Source organism: Canis aureus, chromosome 14, assembly GCF_053574225.1.
Source record: "Canis aureus isolate CA01 chromosome 14, VMU_Caureus_v.1.0, whole genome shotgun sequence".
NCBI classification, from domain to species: Eukaryota; Metazoa; Chordata; class Mammalia; order Carnivora; family Canidae; genus Canis; species Canis aureus.
Genome location: NC_135624.1, coordinates 54,565,053 through 54,577,444, shown reverse-complemented (window position 1 = coordinate 54,577,444; position 12,392 = coordinate 54,565,053). Strand labels below are relative to the sequence as shown.

At 32.8% G+C, this 12,392-nt stretch overlaps 1 long non-coding RNA gene across 1 annotated transcript in view; it reads left to right on the top strand.

Moving 5' to 3' along the window:
* LOC144282960 (uncharacterized) overlaps window positions 1-12,158 on the top strand; it is a 37,783-nt gene extending 25,625 nt beyond the window's left edge. Inside the window, exons 4-5 of the long non-coding RNA XR_013351369.1 lie at window positions 6,410-6,484; window positions 11,325-12,158. This is a non-coding gene — a long non-coding RNA (uncharacterized LOC144282960). The remainder of the gene's footprint in view (window positions 1-6,409; window positions 6,485-11,324) is intronic.
* The last annotated feature ends 234 nt before the right edge of the window (window positions 12,159-12,392 follow it).

Below are 12,392 nucleotides of genomic sequence, written 5' to 3'. Positions count from 1 at the left end.
AGGATTCAGGCTTTTCTAGATATTTCCATATTTAGTCACTTCCACTTTCCCATTATGAATAAATCAACCTGATAACCAAACTTATATAGAGTTTATGTATTAGAAGAGAAGAGGTGAAGTATCTTAGGACAAAGGAGTAGATTTTTAAGATGTTGCACTTTTAGGGGTGATTGTGTGGCTCAGTCAGTTAAGCATCTAACTCTTAATTTCAGCTTAGATCATGACATTGAGACTCCTGTTGGCTCTGCATGCTCAGTGGGGAGTTAGTTTGGGATTCTCTCTCTGTCTCACTCTCTCCTCTCAAAAAAAAAAAAAAAAGATGTCCCACTTTTAAAAGGAGCCAAATACATATCCTGGCCAAATGCTAAGTGTTTGAGAATCAATTATCTAACATTGTCATTATATCAACAGTGTAGACCGACTTAGTAGGATACAAGAATAAATCTAAAATTGGAGATAATTGTTACTATAATTGTATTACTAAAGCTTCAGTAGACAGGTTTTTAAAAATAATTTGAACTTGTTGCATGGGTACAGTAGTTTTTCAGCACAATAATCTGCTATATGCTTTCAGAGTCCTTATACTTCATATTTGTGCTATAAATAGTTCTTCACGTTCATTTACATGGTAAAAGAGCACAAGGCTTGCTTTTGGCTACTTTTTCTTTTCTTTTTTTAAGATTGTATTTATTTATTCATGAGACACACACACACACACACACACACAGAGGCAGAGACATAGGCAGAGGGAGAAGCAGGCTCCATGTAGAGAGCCCGATGTGGGATTTGATCCCGGAACTCCATGATCACACCCTGAGTCAAAAGCAGACATTCAACCACTGAGCCACCCAGGCATTCCTTGACTATTTTTTCATGTAAAAGATATTGTTGAAAGGATGCTAGTGACAAATTATTACATTTGTCTTTAATAGTGGGTAGGATAAAGACTATTTTCCTCTTTAATCTTTGAACTTGAAGATTTGATGATGGTGGTGGTGGTGATGATGATGATATTTAAGTTCACTGAAAAACAGACTGAAGAGTTAAGCAATGACAAAAGAATAGAAATTTGGCCATTTCTGAAGCAGACCAAGATTTTCATCCTATTTTTACACATACTCATTTCTTTACATAATCATTTGAAAAATATGCTGTTAAACCATGGATCTAGAAATGTGGCACTAGAGTAATATAATTAATATTCAAAATAATGAGTGATTTATGAGGTTTTATCTGTATCATCTTTCAGAGAAGAATAAAAGGGGATTTTTTTTTTAAACAAAGATTCATTTATTTATTTGAGAGAGAGTGTGTGTGGAGGGGAAGGGAAGAAGGAGAGGGAGAGAGAGTCTCAAGTAGACTCTATCCTGAGCATGGAGCTCAATGCCGGGCTTGATGCCACTACTCTGAGACCACAACCTGAACTGAAACCAAGAGGCAGAAGCTTAACCAACTGAGTGCACCAGCCACAGGCCCCAAATAAAGGAGATTTTTTGGCAAATAAGAATTATTTTTACTTTTGAGGCTCAGCACTTCAACTATTTCATTCAAGTTTCTGGCAAAGTATTTGGCTTATCTCGAAATACCTTTAACTACTAAACATGCTGATAGTCATTAACAGTGATTTAGATAATTAGTTATTGGTATAATCTTGCTATTTTAGTATTGATAATATCCTTACATTATAAAGATTCTTTGATTCAAGCACCCTTTTACATATTTTTAGTTACTTCTCCATTTTTAAAAATAACTTTTACTTGGTAGAAAACTTCAAAATTAGTTGAAGAAAAGCGGCAGATGTGGCCCACTATGTTTTTGCATATAGTCAGTAATTCTCTTCTATTCACTGCTATAATTCCATTCTGAACATTCAATTAAAGTGTATTGGGGGAATCATCCTTATGTATTTTTTTTAAGATTTTACTTATTTATTCATGAGACACAGAGAGAGAGAGGCAGAGATATAGGCAGAGGGAGAAGCAGGCTCTTTGTAGGGAGCCGGATGTGGGACTCGATCTCCAGACCCAGGATCACGCCCTGAGTAGAAGGGAGACACTCAACTGCTGAGCCACCCTGGCACCCCCTCCTTATTATTTTAATAGATTTTAACTACAACTCTGTCCCATTGCTATTGAAACTTACATGAATATTTTCTTCACTGATTTTCCTTCCTATAAATATTTATTTGATCTGATTCATCATGATTTTGCTGTGTCATGCCTAGACATCTTACGGCAAGTAAAAGAAAACCAATGACTCATCATGTTATTAGACTCAAGATAGAATTCTGATAGTTTCTTTATGTTTAGATATCTGATGAATAAAGCAAAAAATGAGACATTTAATGACTTTAGTAAGGGAGGAGGGCAAAACAACCTGTAATTAAAGGAAGGAGAAGGGGACATCTGAGTGGGTTAGCAGTTGAGCGTCTGCCTTTGGCTCAGGGCTTGATCCCAGCATCCCTGGATTGAGTTCCACATCAGAATCCCTGCATGGAGCCTGCTTCACACTCTGCCTATGTCTCTGCCTCTCTCTGTGTGTCTCTCGTGGATAAATAAATAAAATCTAAAGAAAAAAAAAGGAAGAAAATGTTCTAGTAATTTTTTTCCCTAAATTTTCTAAGGACCATGACTTTTAACAAATATGAAAATTCTTCTGCAAATGCTGAAAATGGTGACAGTTTCTAGCAAATTACTTTTTATTTAAATTTTGAATTTCCAAAATGACAAATTATGAAGGAGTGTTTTCTTGAGCAGTTTTTAAAAATTTGTTTGAAATATGATTAGTGAGAATAAAATGTGTTTTGGAAAACACTTTTCATATTATTTTATATATGTGATTGATAGTATTAATGATATTAGGGATTTGTTAACTTACAAATATGTCAAAAAGTTAAAATTCTTATAATATGTAAAGTTTCAAAATACAATTTTTCTGGAAATACTTACAGCTTATGTGGAAATATGTTATTTAAAGAATTGTTCAAGAGCTATTTTGATATTATGAAAGTTAATATCCCAATTGTACAAAATTAGTTATACTATATTATGATCACTATAATCTTGCTGATATCAAAGTTAAAAATCAAAGAGATTTGTGGACTTAAGGATATTTTTCTAATATAAATATGTGGTTAATAATACTGCTTGAATAATAATTTTAGGGGATCCCTGGGTGGCGCAGCAGTTTAGCGCCTGCCTTTGGCCCAGGGCACGATCCTGGAGACCTGGGATCGAATCCCACGTCGGGCTCCCGGTGCATGGAGCCTGCTTCTCCCTCTGCCTGTGTCTCTGCCTCTCTCTCTCTCTCACTGTGTGCCTATCATAAATAAAATTTAAAAAAAATTTAATAATAATTTTATCAGGGCAGCCCGGGTGGCTCAGCGGTTTAGCACCAACTTTGGCCCAGGACATGATCCTGGAGACCTGGGACCAAGTCCCATGTTGGGCTCCCTGCATGGAGCCTGCCTCTCCCTCTGCCTGTGTCTCTGCCTCTCTCTCCCTGTGTGTGTGTCTCTCATGAATGAATTAAAATCTTAAAAAAATAATTTATCAACCTATTTCTCTATTTTTAAAATATTTAATATTAACATTAACATTATTTATGTTCAATAATAAACATATACTCATATTTATGCATGTATATAAACAGAAATTAAACATATAAAGAATATACAAGAATGTTTTAAATACAAGTTATATCTAGAATATAAATGTTTTTAAGATTTATATTAAGGTAATCACTCTAATAAATATCTTTTTAATAGTACTGAGATTATACTGATTAAATAGGATGCACCTTAAGAAGTCACTTTATAATTGATTACCTACAGTATTTCCATAGATATGACTGGCATACACACTTATTTAGAATTTTAGGGCAAAAATAAATGTGACACTGAGTGATAGGTTGTATTGAATACCAAGAATGAGGCTCGACTCTGGTGTACCAACAAATAATCAAGTACCAATAATCAAGTACAAGGAGAAAACTCTAATTTTACTTAAACCTAGAACAGTTGTCTGATATATAAATCAGCAATCCAGTTCACTCTTCTAATGAGGGTATAGACAGACAGACACGCACACACACAGTTTATTGAGTGCACTACTGATTAAGCACTAAACTAGAAATTGCATATGCTTTATAATGTAAACTATAACAGGTATAAAACTTGAGCATTATTATGTTAATTTTAGATATGAGAAAGATTGGTTACCAAACTAATCAGTAGCAAAGTCAGGATTGGCACATAAAATCAATATGGTCACAATATCCCTGTTATAGCTTATTTTATAACATCGATGTCATAAATTATATGATTAATAAACATAGGAGTAGTTCAATGTATTTATATGATAGATTCACAGAAGGAATAATCTCTGCATTAGTAGTCACTAATGCAGAGAAGCTTGAAGAAGCAGACAGACCAAAGAACATAAAATACCACTTTCATATGAGTGGCCAAAATTGCATCCCACCTAAGTAGATACACCATCCTGCATGGGAGGGAGACACGACTTGATCTCCTGTTTGTAAAATGTCAATTACTGAGTCACTTTAATGTGCTTCTAAATAGTCTTGTATGCATAACCAACAGAAGATTTGAGAGGAGACATACTTTGTTGTATCTAAACAAAGCATAAGAACAGAAAACATGACAGTTTTAAATATAGATTATAAATTTAGTGGAATGGTAATATCCATTTGTAATACAGTTATATTTACAAATCTGCCTCTGAAGGTAAACTTAACAGACTGTAATAAACACTCACAAAAATCTGGGCTATGGAGTTCAGGGGATTTCCCTGGACAATACAAACCATGCTCAGGATATTCTGAATATGACAATGAAGTTTGTGTTTGGAATGAGGTTTTGTGAACAAAACCTGCCTGACTTCTAACTTCCTATTAAAAGTTCTGCTTCTAACCTAGTGATTTAACATACTCAATATTTTCAGAAGAGTGCTGTCTGGAGCAAAGCTACTTTGTGAGAAACAAAATTCCTAGAGGTCAAGACTGAAATATGTGAGTCTTTTCATGGTCTTGTTCATATCCTAGGTTACATAATTTGCTTGGATTGTGTTAGGGTTATCAGTATTCACAGCTGATATCTACTACCCCATTTTTTTTTCAAGTTAGAAAAATCCATAGGGATTTATACATATTTTGATGTTTAGGTAACTCAGGATCAAGTCAAATTGATGGCAATTCCAGCTCTAATATCTTGGCCCAATGCTTACATATGGGGTTCTGTCCTGCCCTGGTAACCAAGATTATATCTGCTAACATAATTACTGGATCCTTTTATTGATACTTTTTTTTCCAAGGTTTTTTATTTATTTATTCATGAGAGACAGAGGGGGGAGAGAGAGAGGTGCAGAGACACAGGCAGAGGGAGAAGCAGGCTCCATGCAGGGAGCCCGATGTAGGACTGGATCCTGGGCTAAACCACTGAGCCACCTGGGCCATCCCCTTTTATTGATTCTGAATCTAAATCATAGGGATACTCTATCCAATATTCAATTCCTTCATCCCTGACTCCTGTTCTTGGCCTTATTTTCTTCTTATCCTCTTATTTCTTCTTCCAATAGTAAGTCTTTAATAAATATATTTCCTAGGAATAGTTTTAATTTGTATTTCACTTCTCATGTTACTTTGAAGTACTTTATGTTATTTTACAGGCAAAAAAAAATTAGCAACTTATTCAGAGTTGCACTGACATTCCATGCACATGGAAACATATGAATGGAAAAAGCTGGTTTAGCTATACTTTTATCCAAAGTAGAATTTAAAACAAATAAAATAAGTCAGAGGCAGGGAAAAAATGGCTCATAGCCACAGAGAATAGATTAGTGGTTACCAGAGGCAGGGGTTTAGGGGTGGGGTGTGCAAAGTACGTGAATGAAATCAAAAGATACAAATTTCCTGTTACAAGATAAATAAATTATGGTGACATAATATAGAGCATGATGACTAGTTAATGATACCGTATTGCATATTTAAAAGTTTCTAAGAGAGTAGATCTGAATAGGTCTCATTATGAGAAAATAAAATTATGTACCTATATATGGTGACAGATGTTAAATAGAGTTACTGTGATAATTTCACAATATAAACAAATATCAAATGTTGTGCTGTACCCCAGAAATGAATGTAATATATGACATTGTACCTTTATATATAAAAAAAAAAAAGCAAGCAAGCAAAAAGAGGCCCTTGAAAACTTGGAAAAAATAGTTTTAAATGAATATATATAATAAATATGTATTCATATTCATATAAAATAAATGAATGTAGAACAGAATATGCTAGATTTTTTAATGACCAACAGGCCTCTCAATTTTGTCACTATTAGGTTTAATCGCCCCTTAACTCTAATATTTGGTATCTATACTTCTTCTTCCAGGGAATTCACTTTAATATATGATAACTTAAATTATGAGATTAATGGACACAAAGTTGATTTTGGAGCTGTAATAAGGTAAGTGGAAATTTGCATTATTTTAGGGACTATGACAATTAATTGTATTTGCATATTTCTATAAGCTCACGTAGGGAGCCTTCAAAGATGTAGGGGATCAGATTTTTTATTAAAAATCATAAAATTTAGGATTGAAAATTTACTAGGACAATGTAGAAAACCTTATTAAGAACATAGGTTAGCATACAAAATCAAATGCACTTATTACCATCTCTCTTAAAGTATGTTTAAATTCCCCGAAATGTAAATATGGCCAGAAATGCTATGATCTTCTTTGCATCTGTTGTGGTATGTCGAGTTATCACAAATTCAAAGAGAAATGTACTTACTGAACATAATAATTGCCAGAAATTTATTTCAGTGTTTATATTTCTGATACTTCTTGCTTATTCTATTCCTTACATTATCAGTAAAAGCCATTCCTCACACTCTACTCTCACGGGGGGTAAATATTTCATGACCCCAAACATTGCTTGGCTTTGTCTCCATCATTAGTCTACTCCAACATCTGCCATGTAGAAACAGTACACGTCATCATAGCATTGGATTCCTGCTCCTACCTGGCTTAAATCTATTCTTTTTTTTTTTTTTTAAACTTCTTACAGATATTAATCACAGTGATTTCAACTTTATCACCAGGAACAAAATGTATTCTATGTACCAAACTCCACTCTCTTAGAGAACTGTCTATCTGGAGTATTTATAATAGCATACACATTCAGAAAAGATAGACATAATGGATTCATTTTTTTTCTATTGTGATTGTTGCATCCTGGACTTCATAACACTCAGGGTGAAGTTCTGTCTTAGTAGCCTAAGTTTCCCGATTCATCAAAAACTTCCCCTCTGAAAGATTTAAACAATAAAACTAAAGAAAACCCAACAACTACTCCAAAATAAAATGGATCCATTCCCCTTACTCAGCAATTTCAAATGACTCCGACATTCTACATGGTCACTGTTAAATACACCACTGCTTCCTTACACTGAGAAACTGAAATAGCTCATTCTTACTTGAATGTTTGGGACTTAAACATCTAAATCCAAGTAATATGTTTCTATTCCCTACCAGTGAGTCTCTCTGGTCAAATTACAGATCCATTCGAAGATCTCCTCAACTTTGACAGCCACAATTCTAACATAAAATGACAATCTGTGTGACATTTGATTAATATGTAATAATTAGCATGAGGATAACACCTTTCCATTAAATCTCACAGCTGAACAATGAAAGCAGATTGTGTCAAATGTCTGCTGAGGCAAAACCAGGGGATACACAAAATAAAAGTAAAGAGAATGCAAGCGATGTAGTTCACAGAACTAATTCACTTTCCTTGAAATGTAGCTCTCCTGAAATAATTGGCTTTATGCCTTCTTGATGTGCGTACGTTTCACCTCATTCCTGATGACGGCTTGCTCTTTCCCTTGGTTCACATTTTTTTCACTCTACAATTCCAGTTCTCTCATGACTATGTTTCAGTTTGCCCTTCTTGGCATCTCCCTAGGAACATAAGCCAGCCTCTTTCAATTTTTTTTCTTGGCAAAAGATTATCACATGTTTTTTATCCTTTTTGTCCTAAATACTCAACTTATATAAGAAAGTGAATTATGAACATTAGTATTTAAAAGTTCACAATATGAACAATTATTAACCCCCTTGTTTTGGCTGAATAAATCATTTGGCTAAATCAATCAATTGACTGAATAAATCAAAGATACTTAATGAAAAATAATTTTAAAATTAAAAATATTTCTTAAAATATGCTTTTGAATACAAAGTATTAACATTTTCAGAAAATGATCTCACATATGTAATAATTCGATTTTATTTTACTAATACTAATCAAAATCATGCAATATTTTTAAAAGCACTAATAAGTAGTTGCTAAATTGTTCTTTTTATTTCTGGGATTATTATTCTTGTGGCTGATTTTATGATGGGGTTTGAGTTGTAAACATGCTATAAAAATGCATTATTTAGTATCCATTCTTATTTTTGTAAACATATATTTGTCTCTCATTCACTTTATAGCCTCTCCGAGATCTTTCCCAATACTAAAGATACTAGTTATTGCTATAAAATGACAAAAGACATGAATTATCTGCTTTGCATCTCTAATTAAAACCCTGAGAGTTAGCAGTTCAAGGTAGTGCCAAATGACAAATATGAATCCTTGTTTTGACAATTTATGAAACAACTACATTGTGTATGATGTATATATTTTATTTTATGCTCTTGAAATGTCAAAAGACTGGTGCTAGTTGTTCCACTGATAGACAATCTGTGGGGGTTCAATTATAGTTTAACACATGAATATTTGTCAAATTCTACTGTTATTCTAGATTGTTTTAATTGAGGATACAGTTTTCTATTTAAATAAATCAAATTTGACTTTTTTTTTCTAAAACACTGCAGTTAGCAAAAACTAGGAAAGAAATCTTTTTTATGCATCCATGTTATTATTGGCATAGAGGAATAGCTGTGAATATAGGAAACTGATTAGATTATTTTGGCCAGCCATCTGTCTTAATAGAATACATTTAACCCTCTTTCAAATGCAACTGCATGACTGAATGGTTAAACCAAGTACAAGGGAATAAAGGCCCAACTTTCCTTAACAAGAACAGTTTTGCTTTTATCTGTTTGATAGAGACATAATTACACAGATATATTCATTTGAAAAGGATCTTTCTAGTTTCAAACTAGCAAATTTCCCATCTACCCCGACTACTAACATAGTGAATATCTGCTTATATAACAGAGTATTCAATTTTCATAAAGGAAAAACCCATAACAAATAATGTCTTTTATTTTTTTTTATTTTTAAAGATTTTATTTATTTATTCATGAGACACACACACACACACACACACACACACAGAGAGAGGCAGAGACACAGGCAGAGAGGGAGGACCAGGCTCCATGCAGTGAGCCTGATGTGGGACTCTATCCTGGGTCTCCAGGATCAGGCCCTGGGCTGAAGGCAGCGCTAAACCACTGAACCAACCGGGCTGCCCCTTAAAAAAGTTTTATTTCAGCTATTTAATGCTACTTGTATTTGATTAATTTATCATCACTTTGAACTCATTATATTTAAATTCTATTTCATGTCACACCCCTCTCCTCCATCCAAACCCACTATTTTCATATGCATTTTCCTATTTAATACATTGGTATGTTTTAAGACTGGGAGACATGATTCAAAATCATTATTTGTATTACTTTTTTGGTCATCTCCTAAATGAACACTACTAGTAAGGAATGTTGTTTATGTCTGGAACCTAAAATTCATGTTAAAATTATAAACTTTGCTGATTAGATGGTATTTTTTTCTTCTCAAAAATTATATAATAAAACCTTAGATATTATTTCAATGCAGGGTCTGCTCAGTACATAATTGTTAAATGAACAAACACTACAGCACAAAAACATGACAAAATTAGAATTCAGCTTGTTCCTGGGACCTGAACATTACTGGAAATAAATCTCGAGACCTCCTTCTAATCACATACAAAAGGTGTAATGGTCCTGGATTAGGGACATTTATTTATTAAAGATGTATTCATTTATTTTAGAGAGAGTGCAGGGAGGCAGGAGCAAAGAGAAAGGAAAGAGAAATTTTAGCAGACTCCCTGCTGAGTGCAGAGCCTGCCACAGAGCTAGATCTCATGACATCTGAGATCATGACCTGAGCAGAAACCAAGAGTCTGATGCTTTACCAACTGCACCACCCAGGTGCCCTTGGACTGGGGACATTTAAAAATATTCTGAATTGTTATTTGGATAGTATGTTACAAGTTTTGGGTGACTGTAGAATTTAATTAGGCATTTATTCTATTTTTCTTGTTTTTATATTCCTTTTGGATAACTAAGAGCTGCCCCTTTCCAATGTAACTCAAAATTATTTATGATTATTTTTTCTTAAATTCTATATTTCACTTATCTATTTTATCCACCTTGATGCCAGGTAGACATAAATTAAATAGATCAAGCACAGGAAATTAATTCTTCTATAATTAGTGATCAAGCATGACCAAGGAATAATACAAATTAGTTTTTAGTAAGCAACTAAATTAAATAAAGGGTAAGCTGATTCATGTATTCATTTGAACACTATACTTGCTTAATATAAATAATCTTGAGTTTTTATTCTACTCAATAATTATTTAAGAATTTTTAAATGGCATGTCTTTGATCAAAACAAAAACGCTGAGAGAAAATGAAAAATTTCCAGCTAAAATTCAGTAGGTCATACACATATTTATGAACACATGAAACATTTTTATAACTCTTTATTCATTTCTTTATTTGTTGTTATATAACTATATTTCCTGCTCTTAGGATATTTGTAGAGCATGTAGCCAGATGGTTTATTTTAGAAGCAACATCTAAACAGCTTATGTTTGTGGTGTAACTATTGATCATAGTCATAGCTTATGTAAAGCTTTACTACCTTATTAAAAAAGAGGTCATAGTTCAAATATTAAATAGGAATTTGCCTCTAAGTTCTACAAACATAAACGTGGCTATAATACTAACACCTTGCATTTTACCTATCAAAAAGTTTTTAGTTTTTACTTGGTAATGTGTAAACTAAAATGCTAGAGTGAAAATTATTAATTGGCAGAGAAATCCCAAATTAAAACAAGTTAAAGTAGAATGCTGGAAGGCATGAGATATCCTATTCAACTCATTTATCAAGCTGACACATAACTATCAGTAGTTTATTATTTTAAAATAAATACCATATCTATCCAGCCACTACATTAGTGTAATTTGAAATGCAACTATTTGCCTTCAATCAAACTTGACAATTATTTTTGTTATTTGTTTCTACAGACTTCGAGTCATGGAAGTATGGTTTTGATAGTGAGGCTTGAGAAAAAGAACATTAAAGATAAGAAGAAAAGGGAGATGTACATTGGAATATTCTTGAAGTAAAAGAAACTTTTACTATTATATGTATTCATATGGAAAACAAAGTGTATTATACGGAAACCAAAATGCACTACCATCCTAATTCACATTTCATCTTTATTTTTAAATGAAAACAAAAGCATAGAAGATTTAAAAGTTGTTCCTAAGAGTATCAAAACATAAACCCTTGTCTTTATCCATAAATTTGGCCACCACAGTTTCTTGAGTATTATATATATGGATATATTTATTCAAATGATTTTACTATGTTCCTTATATAATTTTTATGTATCACATATATTGTGAATCACACCTCCCCATAAATACCAATACACATATATACAACAATATCTTTTAACCATTTGTGTTTTTAGCATTTTAGGGAGTTTAAAGATTATCAAAGTATGAAACTTTTATTTAGTTAATAGTATCATTCTTGATATTTTGACTAATGAGAATTAGCTTAAACCCCAAGTATATATAACTCTCTCAAATAAAAAAACTAAGACTACCAGAAATTTTTAAAGTAGAATAAAGTATTCAGCTGACTCAAATTTTCTGTTTTTTTTTAAATCTTTTTTAAGTTAATGATTACATTTATCCTTTATTCTCCTAGAAATAAACTTCCTAGCATAGGTCCCAAAATCCCACTACTTTAAAGTCTTCATAAGAACCTATTTGTCCCTGTTGCACTGTTTAAGCTCTTAAAAGTTAATATTATGACTCGTTAATATTTCACATGATAATATATTATCAAGAGAAGGTAAAAATCTGAAAAATAAAATTAAAATACCACCGGAATGTTTCTCATTTATATTTTTTGTCTGTGTATATGTGTGTGTCCTTCTGTGTCTGGTCTACCCATCTTATGCAGTTCTACACCACATAATATGATGCAATGTCTGAAAGTTTTTCTCATCACATAGTTATTAAACTATTATTCGGGCAAATTGACTTTTGCTCCTTTTTAGCAAGACTCAGACTTAAATT